Source organism: Prinia subflava, chromosome 2 (assembly GCF_021018805.1).
Source record: "Prinia subflava isolate CZ2003 ecotype Zambia chromosome 2, Cam_Psub_1.2, whole genome shotgun sequence".
Lineage (NCBI taxonomy): Eukaryota > Metazoa > Chordata > Aves > Passeriformes > Cisticolidae > Prinia > Prinia subflava.
This window is the reverse complement of record NC_086248.1, coordinates 60,243,826-60,268,984: the sequence shown is the minus strand read 5'-3', so window position 1 is coordinate 60,268,984 and position 25,159 is coordinate 60,243,826.

The following is a 25,159-nucleotide window of genomic DNA, read 5'->3' as shown; positions in this document are numbered from 1 at the left end:
AGGCTTGCTCAATCTTAGACACAGTTTTGCATCAACCAGATCAGGAGGAACCACGTATATGTCACTGTTTGGGATACCTATAATGGATTTATTTTTGGGGGCTGCAGAAAAAAAAAAGTGACGTCGGCTCTTCCAGCCACATGCAAGAGGTATGTGTGGATTTCAGAGCTGAAAGTCTTTCTAGCATCAAGCTCCTGAAGTAGGGAGGGTGCTCTTTGCTATCTGGCACCAAACATGTTTTGAAAGTGTTGTTTGCTCATTGTCATTGGTGCCAGCCCAGATCTCTGTTTGCCAGTGCTGGTGGTTTGGCATCACTGATCTAGAGTGAGATCAAACAAGGGGGAATACGGAGCCAGAGCCTCAGTTTATTTACCCGAGTGTGAGTGAATGGAGAAATGCCAGTGTTAAATGTAGGTAAGCAAATACATAATCTGTCACTTAGACTCGTTTTGACACTTGGTAAGAATAACTTAAAAAGCATCCTGTTGGACTACAATAAAAAAGCAAAGACTGTGTGTATCTACTTTATCCATATCCTTACTAAGGAAGAGGTTTGTAACCCAATCCATTAGCAAAATTAAACATGAATGTTGCCTAGCTCCATATACCTGTCACCCTGTGTAACTTGCATCTCTGTAATTTCCCTTCTGTGCAATGTGTTTATCCCTTCAGCAGGAAGAATAACAACTAGTATATGAAATACTTTAATTCTCTTAAATTGCTTATAAGTGTCAAGTAGAGATTGAATGTAACCAAAATACCATCTCAAAATACATTTTAATACACCAACAGAACCATTGAACAATACAGAATAGCCAAAGTCTATATATGTATTTTCAATATTCTTTATTATGCATGAGATTTTTTAGTTGTTACATGCTGACAGGATTCTTAGTAGCTTGACACAACTGATTTTTTTTCCCCTGGGGAACATTTGTGGGGTGTAATCAAGCAACTCAGTCCATCAGGGAAGCTGGGAGCACTGATCTTTTGCTCCTGATGAGTATGGTCAAGGCATCCTGTATTTCACCATTTCTGATTTGTATGTGCAGCTAGAGCTCTGTGTTTCCCAAACCAAAATGAGTAACATAATTGAAGTTGTTCTGTTCAAAACTCCATTTTTTTTTAAACTTGTATGAAAGAAGTAGTAGAATTAGTTTTAGCTTGTATCTGTAAACCACTCTCTTAGAAGGTATGTCCTGTAAAGTCTGCTGCAGGCAACTGACAACTGTGTTTGCAAATAGGCAAATGTTATTTAACCCTCAGATAATGCTGTGTTTAATTGATTTAAGTAGTTTGCTTGATTATTCATGGGTTTTTTTCTGTTGAGTTTCACAAATAGTCTATTGAATGAATTTACTACCAGCTATTGAAACAGTAGCATTTAAGCAAATATCACACAGTATTTTTGCAAGGCTATTTTCTGTTTCAAAAGTCTAAATACTGAAGCAGAGACTTGATTCAAAATGTCTCATTTAGCTAATCAAGGAAAAGAAGATCTGCTCTCTGGTATTCTGAGTTTTAGCATTCTTTTGACTAGTCTTGCAGTGAATTGCTGTGGACAATAAATAACTCAGACAATAATTTGTGAATAAGTGAATAAGTGAGAAACTCACAACAGTGTCTGCAGATTAAAAAAAAGGGGTTTTTTTTAATTGAGTAAGCTATTCACTGTGAACTATCCACTCAGCCATTCCTGTGCAGTAACTCTTCTTTGTGTGGGGCTTTGGAAAACCTTGCTCCTTTCCCTGCAGGATAAATATGGCTTTTTGCATGTCAGACCAGTGGTTAGGTAAGACATCTACAGTGAACGGTTTCTAGGATTTTCCTTCTAGGCCTACAGTTTGTAAACAACCTTTCAAAGTGCTGTGAAAATGGTTCAATTTCCCATTGGCCTCTGGATAATATGTAGCAGGAACCCTGTGATTCACTGTGTCTTCCTCAGTTCTTCTGAAAGTGAAGTCCAGGGTTAGAAGCCGGTGTCTTTTGGATTTCCTTCACGGTGGAAATTTGTTAACAAGAACTTGATTACCGCAGTGGAAGTAACTTGGGTAGTAATGGCTACTTCTGGCTATTTGCTGAAGCAATCAATTGCACTAATAGCATAGCAGCAGTCCCCTGCTGCTGCTTTAGGTGTTCTTCCAATTTCAATAGCATTTCCCCCTTGTAGAGTGAAGGATCTTGCAACAAAAGGCATTGCATGCTCCAGGCATTTTATCAGGCTGTTGTTGGGTGACAATAATTTTGTTACACCTCAAACAGACTCTATGGGATATTTACAACCTTCCTCAACTTCACAGCTACCTGCGAGTATCCCTGACTCTTTGCTTGGTCTGGGCTGCCCTGTTTGTGTATATCAGGAGCATGCTGAATACCACATGAGTGTGCTTGTGGCAAGTGTCTTTGTCTGTTGAAGGTAACAAATTACACTTTCATTTTTGGGAGTGTGATCAGAGACCACAGGCAGAAACAGGACTACATTTTGATGACAAATGTGCAAATGTGAAGCAAAAAGTGTTGCCATGGTACAAAGGCTGTAGGCAAATAGGAATTGGTTCAAATGAAGGACAAGGTGATGATAATGAAGATAACTTTTTATTTTCATGCATCTCTTTCAATTGGCTAATCCTATGCACTTTTTTTTTCAATTGTGTTTAATTTTCTTCTTCCTTATATTCTGCAGATTTTGTGTAGCACAAATTATTACATTTCTGTCTCACCTTTTAGGCACTGCCAAAAGCAAGTGACCTTCATCCCAGCATTTTTCCATGGTGGGCTTTGCCTGGAATTGGAGAAAGGGAAAAACTGAAACGAACAGCTCGCTGCAACTATGCAGCTTGAGTCACTTGAACCATGTCAGATGGGAAATTATTCTTAGTGGTCTTTCTGTGCAGTTGGCTTATCTTCCAAGAAGGAAAGAAACCCATTTTTTAGGGTGGCTGCTTCACCTTCTACCAGGAGATTTGCTTGGCCTCTTTTGCTGCTCTAACGCACTTGTTCCCTCATGTTTTTCGTATGTTATCTGTGCCAGTAAAAGTGCTGGATTTCACAGAATGAAGACAGTTAGGCAAACAAGGTAATCACTGAGGCTTTTATCAGTCAGTTCCTCAAAATTAAACTGAGCAACATTTATCTAGGAAAACATAGCATTGCTCTGCCTGGCGAATTTCCATTACTCTTGCATAATGTGGATACATTTGGCATAGACATACCATGAGGTTCAAGTCTCAGGAAAGGATGCCAAGTAGTCACATCTGCTGGCTTGGGTGCCAGAGCAAACACTCCGCGTTGCCTGAGTCAGGGCTTATGCTTCTTTTGGAGTTCAGAAGAATAGTGGAGAAAAAATTGTCTGCGTAAAGGAATTTCAGCTAAATGTTTATATAACTCTCAGATTTCTTTGTGCTGCTCTGAGGTCTCAGCACTGATTATCACCTAGATAACTGTTCCCCCAACACCAGGATGGCTCTTTCAAGATCAGTGAGACAATATGCTAGAAAAGCACTAGGCTGATAATTTAATGTGACTTTTATGAGACAAAGATGTGGAATTCTGTGTTGTATTACTTGCAAGGTCCCATCTATTTGTAAGTCATGGTGCATGCAAGTGATTATTCAGAAATCCAAAGAAGTTAAATTTCCTCATAGTCCCAAGAATACTGCCCTAGTGGGAGGAAATGGTGGCAGATTTCTCTCATTCACAATATCCTTGTAAAGCTCGTGTATAGTCATATCACAAGGGAAACTGCCTTTTTTCCTTTTTTTTTTTTTTTTTTTTTTTTTTTTTTTTTTTTTTTTTTTTTTTTTTTTTTTTACTTCTTCCTTGGGAACAAGAACTGGACACAACCAATCATTTCTCAATGAAATCCCCCATTTGATTTCATAACTCCTGAGAAATGGCTTGCCTTAGAGGTAGTGGAGACTCACATATGTCGTGACTATTGTTGAATGCAAAAGTGTAATACATAGTTCGATGTGATAAACTTGTTGCAGTTGACATTGAGAAAGCAGCTGTTCTCTTTGCTGGTAGAAGTAAAAGATATACAGTGAGGGGGCTTAAAAGGTCAATACAGAACTTATACATCTACACCAACAGCAACAACAAAGAAGTGTGCAAGTGTAAGACTGGGGGAAAGATAATGAAAGGTAAGTATGCAAGATTCCTACGTATCAGAGATTACTTTTAATTATTCAGATCAGTTGTACTTCTGTAGACCCTCTGAAAACAGAACCAGCTGTAGGAGAGATACCAGGTAGATACTACCCAGCATCACTTCACTACAGCAGGGCTGCCTTAAGACGATAATTTTACAAGAGTGAAATAGAGCATGCATCACAAGCAGCAGTGTCATGTAGATTTTGAGTGGGAGAGTCAAGGAACATTTGAGATGTTTTCCCTTAAGAGGACTTCCCTAGGACATTTTGTGGATCTTAAGCTGCAACTTTTCTTCTTCAGACCTACTCCTGCAACATTTCCTTTATCAGTTAAAGGCATAGATGTTCATGAAGCTTAACTTTCAGAACGAGAAGCACACATTTTTTAAACAGCCTAAAATAAGTATGTCCAAGTGCTCCTGGCAAAAATGGCTGATAGCCTTGGAACTGGAAATGAATCATGTCACCTGAGTCAGACATATCTAGAGAACTGGATTTAACACTTGGAAAGCACATTTTGGCAGTGACACATGGGGTTTGTGTCTCATTCAAAAATAATTAATTCATTCAGGTATTTGATGGTATGATTTACTGGAAGCAAGCATAGGCTCCATCCGTGTGATACATCATTTGCTGCAAGTGTTATTCTTCACTTCAAAAGGGAAGATTGTCCAGTGCCAGAATTGCTACAAGTGGTCTATCAGACAGAAGCCTCTTATGGCAGGACTATTTTATGACATGGATAGTTGTGGAGAAAGGGGAAAAACAATCCACCTGCAAAGCTTCATTCTAAAAATAATCTTGCAATAAGCTACATTAGAAAGGAGTAGCCCTAAAAGCAAAAGTCCCCACAAGGACAGTCCCAGCAATTATTTCTCTGCATCAGCCTCCTGAGTATGAAATGCCATTATGACTGACCATAGGGAAGTGATTTATAACTAAAATGAACCCTGCAACGACTAAATGTCTACAAGAGACTGGAGAGTTTATTTGCTGAATTACTATGTAAATTTAACAAATCTTCTTTCAGGTCCTAAGGGAATCAGAGAGATTACTAAACAGAAGGAATTTGACATGATTAAAAAAAAAAAAAAAAGAAGAGATGGAATTGGTGGGATTCTTTGCAGTTGATCAATTCTGCCCTGCACAGTAGGCATCACAGCAGTTAGTAGGAGTTACTACAGAGGTTTCCAGGAAGATTTGTACAAAGCACGGGAAGTACAATGAAGAAATATAAAACCTCCACTGCGTAAGTCAACTTTTATTTGTTTGTCTCTTTGCAAAACTGAACTATGAATTTATCTTCAAGACCTCAAGTGAACTCCCCAGTTCTTGCTTCTGTATTCAACCAACTCAAAATAACCAGATAACTTCAGAAAAGAAAAAAGTCGACCAAGAAACAACAATTCTCTTTGGTTTGAATGATCTGAGCCTTTCTAAACTTATTTATATATTTATTTATTTTCATTATCCCCCTTTCTAAGCTCGGTAGTTTGAACAAGAGACTTCTGTTTTGACAGCCTGTCTCCTGGGTTCCCCACTGAAAAGGCCAAAGCTCCCAGTGAAGCAGCAGTAGCTGCCTTTAAACAGGAGCTGAGCACTTCTTGCTTTCCTGTGCTGCATGCAAATGGAGAGGCTCAGTGCTACCAAGCTCGGCCAAGCTCCCCCCTAATGTGCCCTCTGCGTGGCAGTGGCCACTGCAAGTGATCATCCAGCGTGTCTGTGAGCGTGTTAATGTCCCTGGTCCCGGTGCACTGATCCCCCGCTGCGGCAGGGGACTCGTCATCTGCACGAACAGCGTTTGCGGGGCCCGCAGCCTCCCGGCTGTACGTGACAGAGAGCTCTGCTTCATGCTCTGCCCGTTCAGCAGAGCTCACTGAAGGGCAGCTGCCCCTTCCGTGCTCGTAAGTAACACTTCCATGACAACACCTTCGGCTCATTAGTTTTGTTTGTTTCTTCCTAGAATGGCAGTGTATTTTCTAGGGTTATTTAAAGTGTGCTAAAGAATGGGCCATCATATCTGTTACTAAGCTACCCACGGGGTAATTCAGGAAAGGCTGAAGGCTTTATAAACAGAGGAGAGATGATCACACGGCAGAAACTATATTTACTCCTTCAACCCCCACCTCACCACCTGATCCTCTGCTGCAGTGCCAGTACCAGAGCCCAATACACACATTTGTAGTCACACATGCATGAAAATGTGTTTAATAAAGTGAGAAACTCAAAACCCCAAATTGACAAAATCCAAAGCAAAGGTAGTCAAGATGCCACCCTCTTCTACCTTGCTGCTTGTTAATTTCTTTGATAGAGGAGAAAGTGATGTTGCCTTTCTTCTGCCAAGGAGAAACCAAGTATCCAGGTAGCCCTAGAAGGGTCAAAGGGGGATGGACTCATATGGGAGTGGGAAGAAGATGGGCTATCAGGGTGTTTATGAAAGCAGAGGTTTGAGTTGACATGTATAGTGGTTTTCTTGAGACCACACAGCAGCTCTGGGCTGCTAAGGCACAGGCCATGATTCACACTTCAGTTTTGACCTGACTGTGCCCCCTCAGTCAGGGATTTGAAGCTATAAAGTCTGTGCCAGTATGAGATTTCAGTGCCATAGCTTGGGAAAAACTTATAGTCAGTTGGCACCATGAAACATGTCCAAAACTGACACCCTAGAAGTGAAGGAAAGACAGAAACAGAAATATGTGAAATCTTCATTCAGTCATGTAAAATTCTTTGCTCATTGACTCCCCCATCCCCCCAAAACTGTAACCTTATCATTCTATATGAAATTTTACTTTCCTCCCTAAACCTCATAAAATCCGGTTAAATCTCCAAGTCTAAGCAAAGATTTTTGATAAATTTCACAGCACAAATATTTCAAAGCTTCTGTGTGGAAGATCATGCATGTGCAGTGGATATTCCCATAGTTTTTCTTTTCTGCTAAATCTGAATGGCCCTTTTTTGCTCCTGCTGTAATGACTACACCCTAACTGGAGCATGTGGGCACAGATGAAGAACAGCAACACAATTGTTTTTCTATTTTCTGCACGCACCTGCCCACAATGAGTACAGCTAACTCTCATTGCTGCTATGAGCTGTGCACATGAGCAGCAGCCAGGCAGATACACCAGGCTGGGGATAAGGATTCATACAACAGTAGATAAAGTAGGATTAATGCAGGGGTGAAAGGAGGACAGAGGCAGCAGTGCACCTCAGCTAGCCCTCAGGTAAGAGGGAGAGGAAAGGGTGAGCAACATACTGCTCCCTCAAAAGATACTGAGAGCAGAAAGGGGAGAGAAAATAAGGGACTGACTACTGGCTAAAAAAACGACAAAGAAGAGAAAATGTCACCTTCAGGGAGGAGGTGGTTCTCTAAGTGCTGATTCAGGTATAGTCTGAACCAGGGCAGAGAGATATTGAAATGAAAAGGCTTCTGTTTACTTTAAAAAATTGCTGTGCAATGATTATCTACTTGGGTCTCTGCCACTTTCTTCCCAGCAGTTTCTCCCTCCTATAACCTGGTATTTCTTATTTGCAGTGGAAGTTTGGCTCACAAGCTGTTCTCTGCCAGCTCACCTGCTACCCCAGCCAGCTTTCACAGTAGCCAAAAATCCTCCACTGCTCCTTTTGCTGACAGCACTTTCTGGAGTAAATATCACCTGGTAGCTCAACTTTAAAGCCCACAAGATGTGGCATGCATCAGATCACACTTCTTTTATTGTCACCAGTGTTCTCCATGTCGGGATAGAAGTAAGGAAATAAGACACAAATTGTAACTGAGGTATGCTAAGCCTTCCATGCCTAATTGCTGTAAACTAGAATGCCCATCCCTTAGTTTTACAAGCATCATTTTAACTCACAAAATTAGGTAAAAGGAAAAAAATTACACCCAGAGGCAAATTTTCTCATTCAAGTTAAACATTTTTCTCTTGAACAGCAGGGTCTATAAAGGAAAAGCTGATACAACCTTAACTTTGGCAGCACAAGCACTGGGGCTGTGTTAATCAATGTAAAGAGCAGAATCGGTGCTTCAAGCAATAGTAAGAATCCCTGAGATCTTTGCATAGAGTGGTACAAAAAAACCACAACCAAGTCATAACTCAACAAAAAGGGTTTGGAAATTGCTCTTCCTCTGCTGAGGTTCAAAGGTTTCTTTCTCTGTCTCTGATATGAAAACAATATGAAAATAAAGTGTCATTTATGCATAGTCTTAAAGCTGAAGATAAGTTCTATCTGCATGCAGATCTTGACAGCTTCGGGCCAGAAGAAAGTACCCACACGTTACTACATATGTGGAAGCTGTGTGCATGTTGCAGAACAGTTGCAACAGGGACAGCCTGTTACTAGGAAGCCGATATGCTGAGTTTCAGGTTCATGTTACCAGGAGACTCGAAAAAGTTGAAACTCAGCCTAACCAGGCTGCCAATGGCCTCTAATGAAAATTTCCATTTGGAAAGACTTGATGTTGACTTGGCATGACACCAAACAAGCAGCCTGCTGCAAATTTTTACACCAATTGTATTTCTCCTAATTAAACCCTGTCTGACCTCAGCATTAAAAAACAATTTGTTTCAGGATATAACCAGCACACATAAGCAATTACATTGTGTTTGCCCTATTAACATTTTTTGGCTTCTATGCTTTCCAGTGCTTATACTATTGCAAATGCTGTGTGGGAGCCAGAGGTATAGAAAGTGTGGAGTGTCTAAAATTTTTTGTTGGGTAGAGAAGGAAGTGGGGAGAGAAACAGAAGCTTGAACTGAAAGTATCATCAACTTTTAGTCATACGATAGGCACCCAGAAGTAGTGATCAGATGGTGGCTTCAAGTTTATTTAGGGACAATGAAAGACAGAAATGAAGTGACTTATGCAAACAACCAAGAACATATATATCAGTATCCTACTTTTTTTTAAAAAAGTGACAATATAATTATTCTCTCTCCTAACTTTTTATTTTTCATTCAATTCTCTAACTTGTTCTTTTCACAAGTCAGTTAGAAATATCAGAAAGGACAGCCTTTGGTGCCCTGGCTGTGAAACACTACCCCTAGCAGGACACAAGATGCACTTGTCTCTATCTTTCTGAGGGTCAGAGAAAACTGGCTGTTGGAAGACAAGTGATTTGGGGGTGAAGGTGTGGCCATGCTGCACCTCCAATACTGAGGGTTATCTGTGGAGAATTTCCCAGTTACTTAAGGGTCTTTCTCACTGACAGCTTCAGAAAAGCTCAGGCACAGAGAGAATTATTTAATACTATATAGCATATAAGAATATAGAAATCATTTGTGCGTCATGGTTTTGTCACAAGCCAATGCTCTGGAAGATCTCTGTCCCCTGCACATTGGTGTGTGCTCAAGGAGCTACCTTAAGTGGTGAGGAGTCTGGAGGAACAAGGGAAAGGAGATGGGGGTGGCCTGTTGACCACACATTCTGCAACATTCTGATGGGTAAAATGTAAAAAACTGTTGTAGACAGCAGAGGAAAGAGAGGAATGAGCAACCAAATGCGGTGTGTCCTGAACAGGACAAGTCAGTTACAGTATGGAGATTTAAACATTTTTAGTCCACATTAGGATAGTGCTAAAACCTAAATTAGACCATTCTGTGTTTTGTTGCTGTTGTGAGACTGAAGAAGACTTTATAGTGTTCAGATATTCAAGGAACTGTCTGGAAAATAGCAGCAAGATGTGTTCGTGCCAAGGCCATTAACCCTCTATTCTTGCCAACATCAAATTAAATAAACTGAGAAAACAATTTGCATAACACTGTCACAGCGATATACAGTCAAGGCAACCTTTTGGAAGACTGAGCTTATGAAGAGGTTTAGTAGAGTAGATACAGTCAATGGCTGCACAGTAAGACCTGGGAGTGACTGAGTGTGACTTTTGGAAACAAGCTCTGCAGGTCTGTGCACAGCTCTCTCAGACAGTTGTATTGGATCCCTGCGCGGCTCTTACGGGTCATGAGGTACAGCCTTCTGCTTCGACCTCTGTGCAAACTGCTGGCAGGTTTTCCTGGTGGTCTTCTAGAGGCTGACGAGATCCAGAAATGTGCATAAATATGTGAGCCATCAGAAAGCAACAAGAGAACAGCAGAGTCTGTGATTGCTGGAGAATATGGAGTCAGCTTGTGTGAAAATACCTAAAACAATATCTTCTGTCACTGTCTGTACAGTGTTCTTGCTCTTTACGAGCAGTTGAACCTTGAGTTCTCTTTGAGCAGAGCAGCAGCAGCCACTTCCCTGCCCTGCTTTCACTTGAACTAAGCACATGAGACACTTCTGTACCAGATTTGTGTCCTGGTTATTTTTTGTGTCCACATGATAGGGAATGGAGTAGCAGGATGTGCAATCTGGAACACAAGATCTGAGATAGGACACAAAATGATATAAGGCACATCTGGAGTCTGAAATCTTTATGCTAAACAGTTACAGCTATTTACAGTTGCTTCAGATTTGCTATGGATTAGCAAAAAGAAATAAAAAATGTATGTATGGATAATTATCAAAGTATGCTTTAACTTGAGAGATTCTTTCAGCTCTCAAGAAAACATTTAAGACTGAGTAAATGAAAATGTGCATTTACACATTGTCTAACTATGCACATTCTTTTCAATGTATTTGCATATTTAAACAATTGTCTGTAAAGAATGTGTTGTTCAGTCCCACAGATAAGCCCAAGAGAGCATGGCTAAATCCTATGCTAACTCACTGAAAGCATAAATCTTAATTTTATTTAGGTACCAACTCATGTGGTTTAATTTTCTTTCTTGTTCTGATTTTGTTCCCCCATCTCAGTCTCATCAAAAACAAAACAACCAGTCAAGTACAAACTATCTTAGCATCTTGAAAAGGTAAGAAAAAAACCCTTTGAAAAGGGAACCCCTCTAAGCTTTCTCTTGGAGCTGTCTGGAAGCAGATACAACATTTTCTTTGCAGTCGTTTTGTAAATAGGAAAATACTTGGAAATGGAATATATTTAGGCAAGTTTTAAAATGCATAATATTTATTCAACGCTAATAGCTTTTTATTAGGAGTCAATAGGGTCTATCAACTAAATGGGTATTTCAACCATTTTCAATAGACACATTATTTACTCAATAGACCATAATGATTGTGAAGGAGGCATTAGGGCCTATTATGCAAATCTCTATGTATTGTAGGTGTATTCAAAAATAGTGAAATTTTGACCCTGGCTGTTCTACACATCTTGATGCCATTGCTCTTTTAGAAAGCAAATTGTGTAAACCTAGTTTGAATGAAATAGAAAGGTTAGAAGTAGCACAGTGGAAATAATAGAATTTTTTTGGTTGGGCTGCAGAGCAGAGAATATAAAAAAGTTTTAGTTCAACTTGAAGCAGTCTTTCTCTTCAACAAAATATATTTTAAAAAAAGGAGAAATAATTGTGTCTTGGAAGAAACATTTCCTTTCCCACACAATGTTTTCACTCCTTTTTTACCCAGTAGCTACACAAATAACTTTATTGCATTTTTGGCTGGTTAAAACATTCTCCCAGGAGACCTGCAATGAATAACCTGCTTGACACTGGACGTGAGCAGGAGAGGTTTGAACAAGAATTTGGGCCTTTGCTAAGATGTCAATGCTAGTCACCCAGCACTCCAGTTGGTCAGTCCTTTAATTTCTTTCCAGCTATACTGCTGGCAAATTGTTTCAGGCTGACTGAGAACAAATTAAAAAAAAAAAATTACTGTGGGTAAAAACCTACAGAAATGGCCCGTTTGTAATGGTATGGGGAAATCCTAATAGCATTTGCTAGAAGGCCTGATTCAAAACTAATGGGTAATAATGGAGATGTTTCATACAATTTCAGTGGGGTTTGGCTCTGTGCTCCTTGTTTCATGCCAGAAACAAATAGATTTCTTTAGGGATACTTATTAAAATTCTAGAGGACACATATAACCAGAAAAGATACTTTTGACACATAAATGGCATGGAACTCTCTCAAATTCAGCTGAAAGTGTCAAAACAGGTGTATTCATTCTTATCAAATATTGAAAAAGATTTCTGAAATTAAAAAATATGTAGGCCCATACTCAAAAATTTAACATAGAGAAAGGAATCCTGCACTAAGACATCCAGACTAACTCAAGGACCACAGGTAATATTATAAAAGTTTGGACAAAATATTTTGTACATGTGTCTTTATAGCTTGTACAAAGTGTTTAGGTACTGGATGGGTGCTATTGCCTGATGCTTTGGCTCTCCTATGTGTCTTTACAGAATAGGAAATAACATAAATGTAACATTAAAAAATTACCAAATTGATATTCTTTAATTTGCCGTCTACTGCAAAGTTCTTTTGATTTGAAGGGCTCCTTTTGTTTCTTTTTATTTTAAATGCTGAAATATTCGAAACCAAACAAATGACCAAATGACTGGGTCTGCTTCTGTCAGGAGCAGATACATAGAACATCTGCAGAAAAACTTTCATGTGACTTACATGCAGCAACAACAATGACTTAGTTACATTCTTTAGCTGCATGTAATTAAGTCTAATCAGAGTTTTCAAGAAAGGACACAGTCTCTGGTGAGGCAGGGTTTGTAGAAAGAAGCTATATTTTGTATGAAATCATACTATTTGGAATTACGTGTATGAATGGACATACATTCTTGGCTGTGTACAGCTGGTGTGTTTGGAGAAAACCAGATGGACTTCTGCATCCAGACCCTTCATCATGTTTTGTTCATCAGAATCAATTTGCAATTGCAGCCTGGAGGATGACCAAGATTATACAACTGTGTTACATTATATGTCATATCCTTCTCTGAGGTCATATCCTTCTCTGAGGACCACATGGGGTGAGTTAGCCACATTCCCACTTGTAGCTTCCTTAGTTTTACTGGCAGCAGGTAGATTTTCTTCATAGAATAAGGTTGCTAGTGAACATCAGCCATGGTCTCCACAAACCAAGAGCTGACACTGAGAGCAGTGTGAGCCAAGTGGCCATCCCATGACAATGTAACTGGGCAGCTGTTCTTACTGTCCTGGAGCTTACAGGAGTAAATGTTAGGTAAAAATGGACAGTGCATAAAGATCAACCACAAATGAGGGTGAAGATTTGAGTAACGTCACTATTTTGACGAAAGAACCCAAACCTTGCTATGCTTATCTATATTTTATTTGTGCTTTATTATTTCACACCAGAAACAACAAAACTTCCATTTTCTTTTATTTCCCTTTTTTTTCTTTTTTCACCCTGTCTTGTGAGAAAGAGTTATTGAAATGGATTTTGGGGCTGATGAATACCCTGGAGGTGCTTTGGCCCGGCCCATTGCTTTCTTCTAGACCATTTGCCTTTAACTCTCGCTTGAGCTTCTGTTCGACAAAGTTAATAGCTGCAAATTCTTCAGGGATGGTTTGTTAAATCATGTCCAAGAAAATAAATATAATGAATGAACAATCTCAGGAGAAAGCCCTGACATTTAAAAAAAAAAGTAAATGAGTCTCAGAAGTATGAAGCTATGGAATAGACAAAGTACATTAGCAAAAAATGAGATATGTTTTGCAGCAATTAGAGAAGGAGATTAAGTCTTCTCCAGAGGAACACACCTGAAGTCTTGAAAGCTCAGCCAAAAGCTGGTTGTGTACTGCATGCTGGCATCTAACAGGTCAGATCTGAACATTGTCTGCTCGTAGCTTCCCTCCCACTCTCCCAGCATTTCAATGTGCTTCAACTGCCACTGCATCAATGGACTTTGATATGAGGAAGCTGGAGTATAGCTTTGAACTCCACTGAACCCAATTACATCTGGTCATTTCAGACAGCTGTGGTGGTGCAACTCTGAACTAGGAGGCAGAAAGTTCATGGCAGACTCAAGTGCTGCAGCTGGAGCAGCAAATTCATCTGGTGCTTTGGTATTGCAGTTTTTGTGCTCCGGGAAAGAAGTGGCAATCTGAACTAAGTAATGCACTAATTAAAAGGAAGGTAGTTTTGCAACTAATGCTTTTTATATGGTGGGGTTAATGCGTTTTAACTGCCATGGCACAAGTGCTAAGTTTAGTCTTTGTGTGCTACTGGAGGTGTGTAGGGGATTTAAGTCACTTACAGAAATGGGCAGAATTCAGCTTTCCCCCACTACCAATATAGAGCATAACTCTTATCTTTGGCAATGGCCCTTGCTGTTTAATGCTCGAGAGAGGATAAGCATAGAAGGGATCTTAATTTCCTAGAGATACAAGGAATAACACATCAAAATGATATTAGAAAGCAGACTTAGTTTTGCCCATGGCTTGTGTAATTAAAACCTAGTCTGGTGACAAGGTACTACTACACATAGTGATAAAGACACCCTTGGGCAGAAGACTGCTGAAGTCTTTTGCATTGCTAAAGTCCTATTAAAGCCTTTTTTGCTTGGCTTTATTAAAACCAATTTCGTTTCTCGACCCTGAAAATGTACCTGTGAAATGTTTCCGCAGGCCTTCCCCAGTACTGATAGCTTTTAAAGCTTATTGCAGATTCTATTCTCACAAAGACAGTGAACCAATCCTGATCTCCACTGCATTAAACAAGAGCAGCTTCTACTTTATTCTCATGCCTGCTAGAGATTTCCTTCAAGAAAAGAGGACCAAGAAGACCTGCCTTTCCAGTTCTTTCTCAGGTGGAAAAAAACAAGAAACTGCACACCATGCACATGCACACATATGCACAGTCCTTTTTCCCATTAAAAAGAAGTAAAAAAATGCATGGCAATATCTAGCCCTTCCACTCCAAAATGTATTTTAGTTACAGGTAAAGCTTTGAATTGGATACAGAGGAGATCTGAAATCTGTTCTTGTTTTGTGGTCACATAACAGGAGTTTGGCATTACCCAAATCTCTACTAAACCTGTATTTTTTTGTGCCTACTATAGCTACTGTCTAAGAGGTTTGGGCTCTTTTTATTTCCCCCTTTCAATTGTTGGATTTCTTTTCACTCTTTCTAAATATAATTTTAAATGTAGGAAAAAATATTGTTGGGGTGGACTCTGACCGATGCCCATTGGAATTTAAGCCAACTGAGTTATTCTATCATATGGATTTGCAGTTCTTGTACTCCAGTATTGTAGTATTCGTTAGTATTGTAGTATTCCTTGTACTCTATATGAAAAGCTGCCACTAAAAAATAGTGAAAGATAAACTTGCCCATGTTAAATTTGTGCTGAAAAAATATCTGTGGTAAGGACAGTGAAACTCCCAGGTTTCTAATCACTCTCTTGATGTTAAAAGGATAATTTTTATGTAGTCAGACTGAAAGTGGGAAGGGACCGACTTAAAAAGAATGTTATGAGGAGACATTCCAAATTTTTAAGCTGCAAAACTAAGCCAAGTTCATAGTTATTATTAGCTGAGAAAAAATTATTGGAAAGTAATTGTAATAGAATAAAGAGAAAATAGTTCTGCCCTAAAAAAATCTCAATATGCAGAAGAAAACCATACCCAAATAGTAGCAGTAGTCATAAAGGCTCTATCTAAGGACTCTGTCTTGCTTGGCATTTAAGAAAATATGAATGATACTGATTTTTAAATTATAAATAGCATTTAAGACAGTGAAGTAGCAAGCAGTAAACAAAACCCAAAAATTCCTATTGTCTTACCTCCAGAACTGTCTGTAAAAGTCATCTGTGTGTTCTTCAGGTGCTAAGGATGGTTTTTCTGCCTTAATATAATTTCACTAAAACTTAGTTCTGTTATTTCTAATAACTCTCTTACACCTTGCTCTTTTAAAGACATTTCATGCACAAACAATTCGTGGCATTCATCTAAGAAAAGTGTTCAATGGCCAGAAGAGGAAGTCAACTACAAGCAATATGAAACTAAGCTTTGTCTTACATGTCTCTCAGGCTATGTAGATATTTAAAGATTCCCAAGTCCAGAACTTCATTTTGTTTTACCTGAAGAAATGTCATCTGCAAAAGATCAGGTGATCTATAAAGATCAGGTGAATGTTGAAGATGGGAAGGTATTTTATATCTTCTTTATGTCTTCTGATATAGGGAAGTTAATTTAATTGCTATAATCAAAGCAAAATGCAATCCTCAACAGAGTATTAATACCCTCAGCCTCAGCAGAAAGACATTTGGTCATGTAAAGTGGGATTTCTTCTGGATTATAGACCAACCTCGCTCCAAAGTAATGTCAGATGCTGAATTTTTCTCTCTGTAATGATAATGTTCAGTGTAGCAACAGATTAAATTCCAGGAAGGAGAAAATAGATCTGGTTGGGTTTGTTGGCATTTTAATGCTCAAGCTGCAGTTGCTTGAGTATATCCAGGAATATTCTGAAAAGGAATTGAATTTTTCTATTATTTTTTTAATATATAGGATCACCCTTAAACATTTGAGTACATTATACTTCTATTGCCCTTCAGGTCTGGAAGACATATATGTAGTCCTGTAGAAGTCCACATAGTCACAGAATGCTATAGAACATGACATTTTCTCATTAAGATCATCTGTGATTTTTTTTCATGTGTCTGTTTCTTCTGTCCGGTTGATAAAACCAATTACAACTTGTTCAATTTTCCATCTACTATAGTTAGAGTTGACACAGTCAGAGGATGAACCTCCCACAGGGTATAAATGCTCTGAAATCAGCTTATTAAGGGTATCATTTCAGAATGGTGAGGACCAAGAATTCCCACTGACAACAATGGAAAATAATGTTTGCTTGTTTAATTGTCTTCTCTGATGCCTGAACAGGCTGTGAAGTCCCGAGGACTTATGTAAACATAAGCTTCAGGTTCTAACCTGGGAGCACGTGTGGTGAGGGGTCTTGTTTCCTGCCATATGGTCATGTGAGAAGGTCTTTTAATTTTCCTTCTAAAAACAAGATCTAACACCAGCTTCACTAATCTCAATTCTTTTTTCTCATTCTGTGCCTAGATTCACAAAATCTGTATCTTTTATTTTCAACAAATAAAAAAAAAAAAGAAAAATATTGTGGGCGGTCTTCATCAGGTAATTACTGACAATAGAAATATAATGATTCTGTTATAAAACTGAGTTTTTCTCAGCGAGTTGTCCTAATCACTTGACAATGATTGGTCAAAGGACTGCTGTGATCTTGCTTCTTTTAAACAAACTGCTATTTTCTCTTTTTGTTTGTTTTGTTGTTTGTTTGTTTTTTATAAAGGGGCTGCTTTTGGATAAAGTTGCTGCTGCCCCTCTGTTGGGAGTTGTGTTTCTCACTGGATACTTGAGCTTCAGCACACGGTCATGAGTTGGTGGTGGTGGTGATTCCCTTCTTAAGGCACCTCTCATGCTCTTCAGTGGCCTTTTTTTAGAGGCAGAGCAGTTTCACAGCTGACTTCAGGTGTGCTCTTTGAATACCACTTTTCCAACTGCTCTGTGGTTCAAATGAGTTCATCCATCCCTGATGCTTGCACAAAACCACTCTAGAAATGTATTATTTAGAGCCTGCCTTCCTTGGAGTTTCAGAAATGAAGGTGTAAACTTTCTTTAAAGGCCAGAGAAAAGATAAATTTCCTTTCCTCTTGCAGGGAGAAATGAAAGGCCAGGCTTTGAGCTGCATGTGTACCCCCAGAGGGCCCTTATAGCAGGAAACGTGCGAATTACCAGAGATGATATTGCTGTCTTCCTCACTGCATCTGAGGATGCTGGAGCCACCAAGGAGCATTGTGCTGACACCTTGCCACTACTGTCACCAGAGGGATGCTGTGATGTTACTGGGGCAATCAGTGTGTCCTGCATCACACCTTCACCTGGGCTGGGGAGGTAGGAGCTGCTCTAAAAGGTCAAGGCCTCAGAGATTTGAGATGCTTCCATGCTTTCTGTTGTTGCCTGTTTGACCAGTTGCTCAAGGCAGAAAGCAAAACAAGGAATCTAAAATGAACACTGTATGGTAAACATCTTTTGAAGGGCCTTGTGAAGGGCTGGGGTCTGGAGACAGCATAAAGAGTGTGAGGAGTGCTGGCTGGATCTTATTGGTATTTTCATTAGACGTGCTTTTTCATTTTCTTCTAAATGCTTTTTTTGGGGGTGCCCATTTGAAGGAAGGTGTGAAGAAAAGCACTTTTAAGCATCAAAACTCCTGGTCTCTAGAGTATAAATTTCTCCCATTTCCTAAGCCAGAGTTGGGGGTCTTCTGCAAGTCAACAATTTTGCAAAATATAAGCCTGTGAAGGCTCTCAATAGATGGGCTTTTCCCTCTGTTACATAAAAACAAGTTTGAAAGCTTATGAACTGGAATTGCTGGTCTCCAGGTAGCAGTACACAGTGAGCATTTCCCTTACAAAAAGCCTGATAAGTACTCCAGAATATTGCAATAGCAATCCCAAGAAGAGCTGTAAAACCAATGTACAGAGGATGTGTTGGAGCAGAATGGTGACAAACTGCGGCAGTTTCAGGGAAGCATCTGTGCGTGTGGTGGTGTGGAGAACAGAAGCAGTTGGTGTGTCACATGCAAGCAGTACTTCTCGTTGGAGCATGTCTCTGTAAAGCAACAGAAAAGAGCTGAGCTTTTTGAAGCATGGTATGTAAGAACATCTGCCCTTCAAAATGACAGTAATGCATCAGGTAAATGGAGGTGAGCTAGAGCTTCATGCTGCATCTGACATAATGAAAGGTGATGAAAAAGTACTGCTGTTGTAACGGGGGGTTATGATTTCATGCATCTATCACAAAGAATGGCATTGTAAGAAGAGTGGAAACAGAAATAAAGATGCACCGGGTTTGTACCAGCAACAGAATTTCCCAGTACGATTTCTGCAGCTTTCATCAGGCGCTTAGTAGCACCTCTGCAAAATGATTGTTATCTCTGGGCATGTTTGAAGTGTTATGCTTCAGTTCCATGGGCTCTGTCAGGTTACATCTTGCTGAAAGGGACAAACCCTGTGCAATGGTTTAGCCCTCCAACTTCTGTTCTTAGATTAAATCTTTGGGTAACTCTCCAGGCAGTATGAGAAGTGACAGCCTTAGATCAGTTCAGGAGACAAGGGTCTTGTAGTATTAACCCCCCACTCTGTGCTCATACATTAGTCTCCTTCTCAAACCCTATAATAAAATAATTTAAATAAAACAAGACCTGCATCAAAATCTTAAATGGAATATGAAAAATAAGAATAATAAAATAGGAGTGACCCAAGTAACAGAGTTTCATGAGGAGACTGTGAAACACAAAGCAACAACAACCAGCAAACAAATAAACAAAAAAATCAGGCTGGAAAAGTGACTGCACAGATTACAATTTAGACAGAATAAATGCATTAAGACCAGCAAGCAGCCCATTTAAATATTCAAGCCGAGTAAGAACCAAGGCATGCACCAGAGTTTTGGTTGCATCAGTCATTAACCAAGCACAGATTTCAAAGATGTTCAATAAAGGAAATCCACAGGTCTTTACAACACATTTAATGTGGAATGAAATGACAAATCAGAGTAAAAGGTCACACCCAATTGCTGTGCTGTGGCCAAAGAAAGATGATGTGGTTATATTCAGGAATAAGAAAGAAAAAAAATAATTGGAAAGGAGGCAAGTTAAGAGAGAGGGCCTGTATGAATCTTTTGCCTTATCCACATAACTAGAAATAAAAGTAAGCATCCACTGGGAGATGTCACTGAAGCAATGCAAAGCATGAGTAAAAGCATCCTTGAAAGAATAAAGGAGCAGCACCCACTGGACATTTTAATGTAAAATGCAGCAGATTTACTACAAACGTTACCAGCCAGCTCCTGGGTGAAATGCTTGGCCCAGTGCCATGGCTGATATGCCATGGGACAAGCAAACCTCGGCATCCTCTCTCGCCAGAAGGGGAGGACTTGATAATACCTACTCAAAGCCTACAGTGAATCAGCTCCACTCTTGGCAGCTTTTGTATCTTTCTCAAGCTGAAAACTTCCTAAGATGGCTTTCTGAGTGGTCCCTGATCCTCCCCACTTCACCGAACTTCAGACATGGTTAAGCCTGTGATGTCCTTCAGACTTCCTTGGGGATTATTGGGTCCCTCTTGGTGGATGACCAGTGCTGTGAAGAACCACGGTGTATCAGAGCTTAGGCAATGGCATGAGCAATCCATTGGTGCAAGCAGAGAGGCTCCTGGCTGAAGCCTGCCGATGAGAGGGCAGGATTCTCACATGAACTATTGGCTCTGTGCTCTGGAGAGGGAGCTTCCAGCCAGCAGGGCTTGGATGGTGAGGTCTCTAAGTAGAGTGGCAGATCTGGAAATTCCTGAAGGAGAATAAGCCTTTGCTGATGCTTTCGCTTTTGTTGCATTCAGGAAAATGAGTCTTCAGGTGAAATTTTTCCTCTCTTTTTTGAGGGGGGATAAATAAACAAGATTATTTAAGATTATACCAAGAGTACAGTTCACGTACATTGCTGATTTCTCATGCAAATAGAAACAAGTCTGGAAGGCTTTGAAACTTTGGCTAATCATTCAGCTGAAATTGCTACTCTATATTAATAACAAAGAAAACTATTGATGATTATGTTCTGGATTCACTAATCCTATCAGAAATGCCTTTTCTCTGTAGTTTCTTTGTACTCATATTTCTTACTCTTTCTTTAATATAAAAATAATTGCAAAAATCTCAATAAATAGATTCCAGGAACAGAAAGAAATTCCATTACTATACAAGTTCTTCCCTTTTCAGCATTTTCATGATAATCATTTAGTAGCAGAATACAATTAGGGCAACTAGGGAAAGTGTATGTCTCTGTGGTATCACCCTTATTTGCCAATACTGTGAGCGCACAAATGACCCGCAAAAATTTCACTTGAAAATCCAGACTGGACACTGGTGCAGGTATTACATCAGGATTTTTTGTGAATAGAAATGTGTGTCTTAGACTTGTTCCAGGCTCTTTTTCTTTTCAAAAGGGAGAGATGAACTGAGATCAGCTGTTTTATTTTTTATTTTACCTAGTAATTTTACAGACAGGATTATTTGTAATCCAGTTTTCTGGAAAGAACTTGTTCATGCTCAGCAATTTAAAAGTTTCCTGCTCCTTTTCCTTCCAAAACTGCTGTGCTGCTTTCTGCACAGAGCCCTCTGCTCTTGCCTCTCCCTGTGCTGCCTTCTTTTGTCAGGGTCTTCTGGGTTCCAGCTGCTGTAGCATTATGGATACCTTCTCCTGATCCTTTCAGCTCTTAGAGGGGAAGTTATCACTTGACAAGAAAAAACCTGGCCAGAAAAATGTGTTGTTCCAACTCTTATTAATCAGATACAGAGGACATCTGCCAGGCAATTGAGAATACAATAGTAATGGTCTGGAAACAACAGAAATGGGTAATTTCTGCTATGTCTGCCCCATCCCATTATCTCCTCCCTTCTCCCTTCCAGACTATCACTATGTATCTACTATGTCCCTGCTGCTCACAAGGTGCATCCCTGTGTTACCACATATCTCCATCCTCCCTTCCATTGCTTTTGAGTTTATACTGTTCAAGACACGTCAGGAGATCTGGTCCTTTCTAGATAAGGGACACACCAGCTGTGCTGCAGATATAAAAAAGTGAAGATTGCTACAGCCTTGGGACGTCCAACTGGGTTGTTCAGATGCAGGGAACTGTAGGGCTTGTCATTTTCCTTTTCCTTATTTACTTTTTTTTCCCCTACTGCTGAAACCCTTTTTCAGAGGGATACTATTTTGCAAGAATTTAGTCTCATGATCTGTATTTCTCAACTGGGCAAATGTCTGCTGTATTCATGTGATAAGATTATTTATAAGATCTTTAACAAGTACTATTCATTTTACAGATTATGACTGCAGCCTCCACACAATGGATAGTGTTGGCAGGGGAAACATAATTCAGTCAGAAGGCTCAAGAAATAATTTGTCATATGTACAGGGAAAAACTCAGTAAGGAGGTTTCTGGAAGACTAAATGTTATGGTTTTGTGTGCATATGATGTGGAATGCTGGTGGAATTGGTGAAAATGAGGTTGGACAAAAGCAAAAAATGTTCAGCTTTTTATCACTGCTTTTGTGACAGTCTTTTTAACAGTGTGGGACTTCACTTTTTAGCAAAGAAGTTTATGGTTTTGTGGGAAGCAATTTCATATAGGCAATAGTCTAGTCATACAAATATGACTTGCCAAAGGACTTGGATTCTAGCAGTCTCCCCTTTTCTCATGCCTGTAAGGAAAGAAATGCCCTGCATTATCAAAGGGGGATTTTCAATGTCCTGCAAAGCCGTCGCACAACCTCTAGTATTGTTTAAAGGTGAATACAGCTGGTGAAACAAAAGCATTTTTGCCCTCTGCTGCTCTGGAAAACAATCCTGGTCCATATTTTTGTGTTTAGAGACCAGAGTCTCTTTGTGACTCTGCTTCAGTCCTTCTCTGCAGTGCAGTAGCATCAGCTTTCACACTTTCCATCCTTGCTCCCTGCTGCCATTCCTGGGAAAGGCTTGGGTCACTACTGGGCCTGCTGCTCTTCCTGCTGCGAGGTAGAGTATTGGTAGGGGTGCAGCAGGGGCACTGCATGGATCAGAGGTTTACCCTGGTCCCTGCTGAGCTCTCAGGGGAGCTTGCAATTGTCCAGATGCTTTTGACTAAAGGAGAAAGCAAGGAAAGCATGCAGGAGTGAAGTGGTGACTGCACATCCCATAGATCCCTGGCTGCTGCAGGGCACTGGGCAGTGCTGACAAGATATTTTCTCCTCAGACAGCATGTGCAGAGGTCAATGGCAGTAGCTAATGCTGTTTATTTTTGCCTATAACTGGTGCGGGTAATGTTCAAAAGGAAAACGTGACTCATAACTTCTGCTTGCTTTCACTCACTCTCTTTTTCAGGGTGCACATATTTATGTGCCAGTTCTATCAATTAAATAGCAACCAATCCAAGTACATTTACAGTCTGCTTTAAAAATGCCAGTTCCATATTGTATTTTCCAATTGAGCAGATTAATGGGATGCATTGTTCTCTTGGGTTAATTCTACCATATTTTCATTAGGTGGATACACTCTCATGAATCCAAGTTTTCTTTTTGTGAAAGGAAAAGAAAGTGCATGCTCAAAAAGTAGGGCAATTTCTACCAAGCAGAATCAGCTGAGAGAAAAAAAAAATGAGAGTCCCCTCCCTCCCACTTTTTTTTATTTCAGTTGTTGTTTAATTGTTTCTTCGACCCAGTGGTTTAGTGATTTTACATCTATTTAATTAACAGAGAAATAGATAGGGTGCACTGAAAAACAAGAAAGGAAGATTAGATAGACAAATGGTCTCTGTAAGTTCACAGTTCTTAAAACAGATGTTCACCTCCGCTGGCTATGGTATATCATTATCTCCAGGAACCCTGAAGAGAAAGCAAAATCCTTCATTACTTGTAGGAAAATTAGAACAGTCTTACAGGACTAAATACCAACCCATTTCATCAGATCTCATCTCACTGCTCTTGTATTACTCACACGTCAACAAGTGTGTGTCTGGGGAAACTGAGACTGCAGATAAACATTGCAGTTGTCTGTGGAATGGGGGACTGTGGAGATGTGATGATGAGCTGCTTCTAAAGCAGAAACAACTCCATGGTGGGAGGCTGTGGCAATTCCTCTGTTATTTATAATAGAGTAAAGGCAAGATGTCAATTGTCTCCTGGACCTCTTACTTTCTTTTTGAACAAGGTCAGCTTATTATTGAAGTGGGGCTGCCTGACTATTACCTATAGCTGCCTGAGCCTCTGACTGAAGGGTTAGGGAGTGTGTGGAAAAGCATATTGCTTCTTGCTTTCTTTTTTTCTATTTTCACTATACATTACAGACATAAATAGGTAAAATATCAGTCCAGTGCCAAGAAGCTTTCATTTCTTCTGCTGTCTCTTCTGGGAATTCTTCCTGTACTAGGGAGACAGATAAGAAATAGATAGACAGGAGAAGTTTTCCCATGTCATCAAATACATATGCAAATACATGCACAGACACATCTGTGCACACTGGCCACTAACTCCCTGGCCTTGAATCTGGTTTCAGATCAGGTTTTCCCACCTGTGGGGCAAGAAGTGCTAGGTTCTGCTGTGTAAGCAGTTGGGATGGCAACCATGAAAGAGCCTCTTGGAAAATGTGCCCCAAACACTTTGATTACTGGTGCTCCAGATTTAGTGTGCCTTGTGATTATGCTTTATCGCTCTTACTGTCTCCACTAAATTTTAATTACAGCTGAGTATTTCCAATCTGAAATCTGGGATTTCTGCCATTTCTGACTTCAAGTGTATTAAAGGAGTATTCAGACTCCCAGATAACAAAAGTGTGGGGATTTGCTAGGCAGGAGGCACTAGAGGGACACGCTCTGCTTCCCCTCTAGCTCTCACCCTTCCCCCCTTGCATCAGAGCCCTGGTAGTGGAAAAGAAATGTTGAAATCAATATAAGAATAAATTGCCACGTGGTCCTTATTGTGGAGACAAGGTTTCTACAGAAAATCCTTGTAATCAGAAAAGAAGGAAGATGAGATTAAACTGATTAAACTGAGAAAGTCAAAAAAGGACAACTTGAAAGATTAGCTTGAGGACGACTGAAAAGCATAATCCTCCATGCATGTTAAGTAGAACAGTCCCTCTCTGTTATCAGCCCCTTCATCTGGTGACCTTCTGCTGCATTAACACAGAGCTACTTGATCCAAGGCAAATAGTGAAAATTGAAAAGCCAGAATGCCAGTGATTACAACAGGTATCAATATTACTGCAGCGATGGTTTGTTATCATTAGGGAGCTCCATCAGAGCTCATTCTGGAAGCAAAAGGAACAGAAAATCACAAGTCATTACACTCGTGGCAGGCAATAGAAGAAAAGACCTTGTGTTAGAGTGGAAAAGCCTTTCTCATCTACTTCAACCTCTAAAATTACAGCATCAGAATAGGAAAAGAGATGGGGGAAGCAATACAGGAGCTCACCTGTGTTTCTTTCCCTGGGAACAACTGAGCCTCAGTAGGTGGCACACAGGCAGTGTGTGCTACCCTTTTCTTCTGGAGTGAGAGGAAACAAAAGGCCTCTGTCAGTTTTACTGGTTCAATGACTTTTTTTGCCTCACAACTTTATACCAAATCTGTTCATGTGTGGTCCCAGCA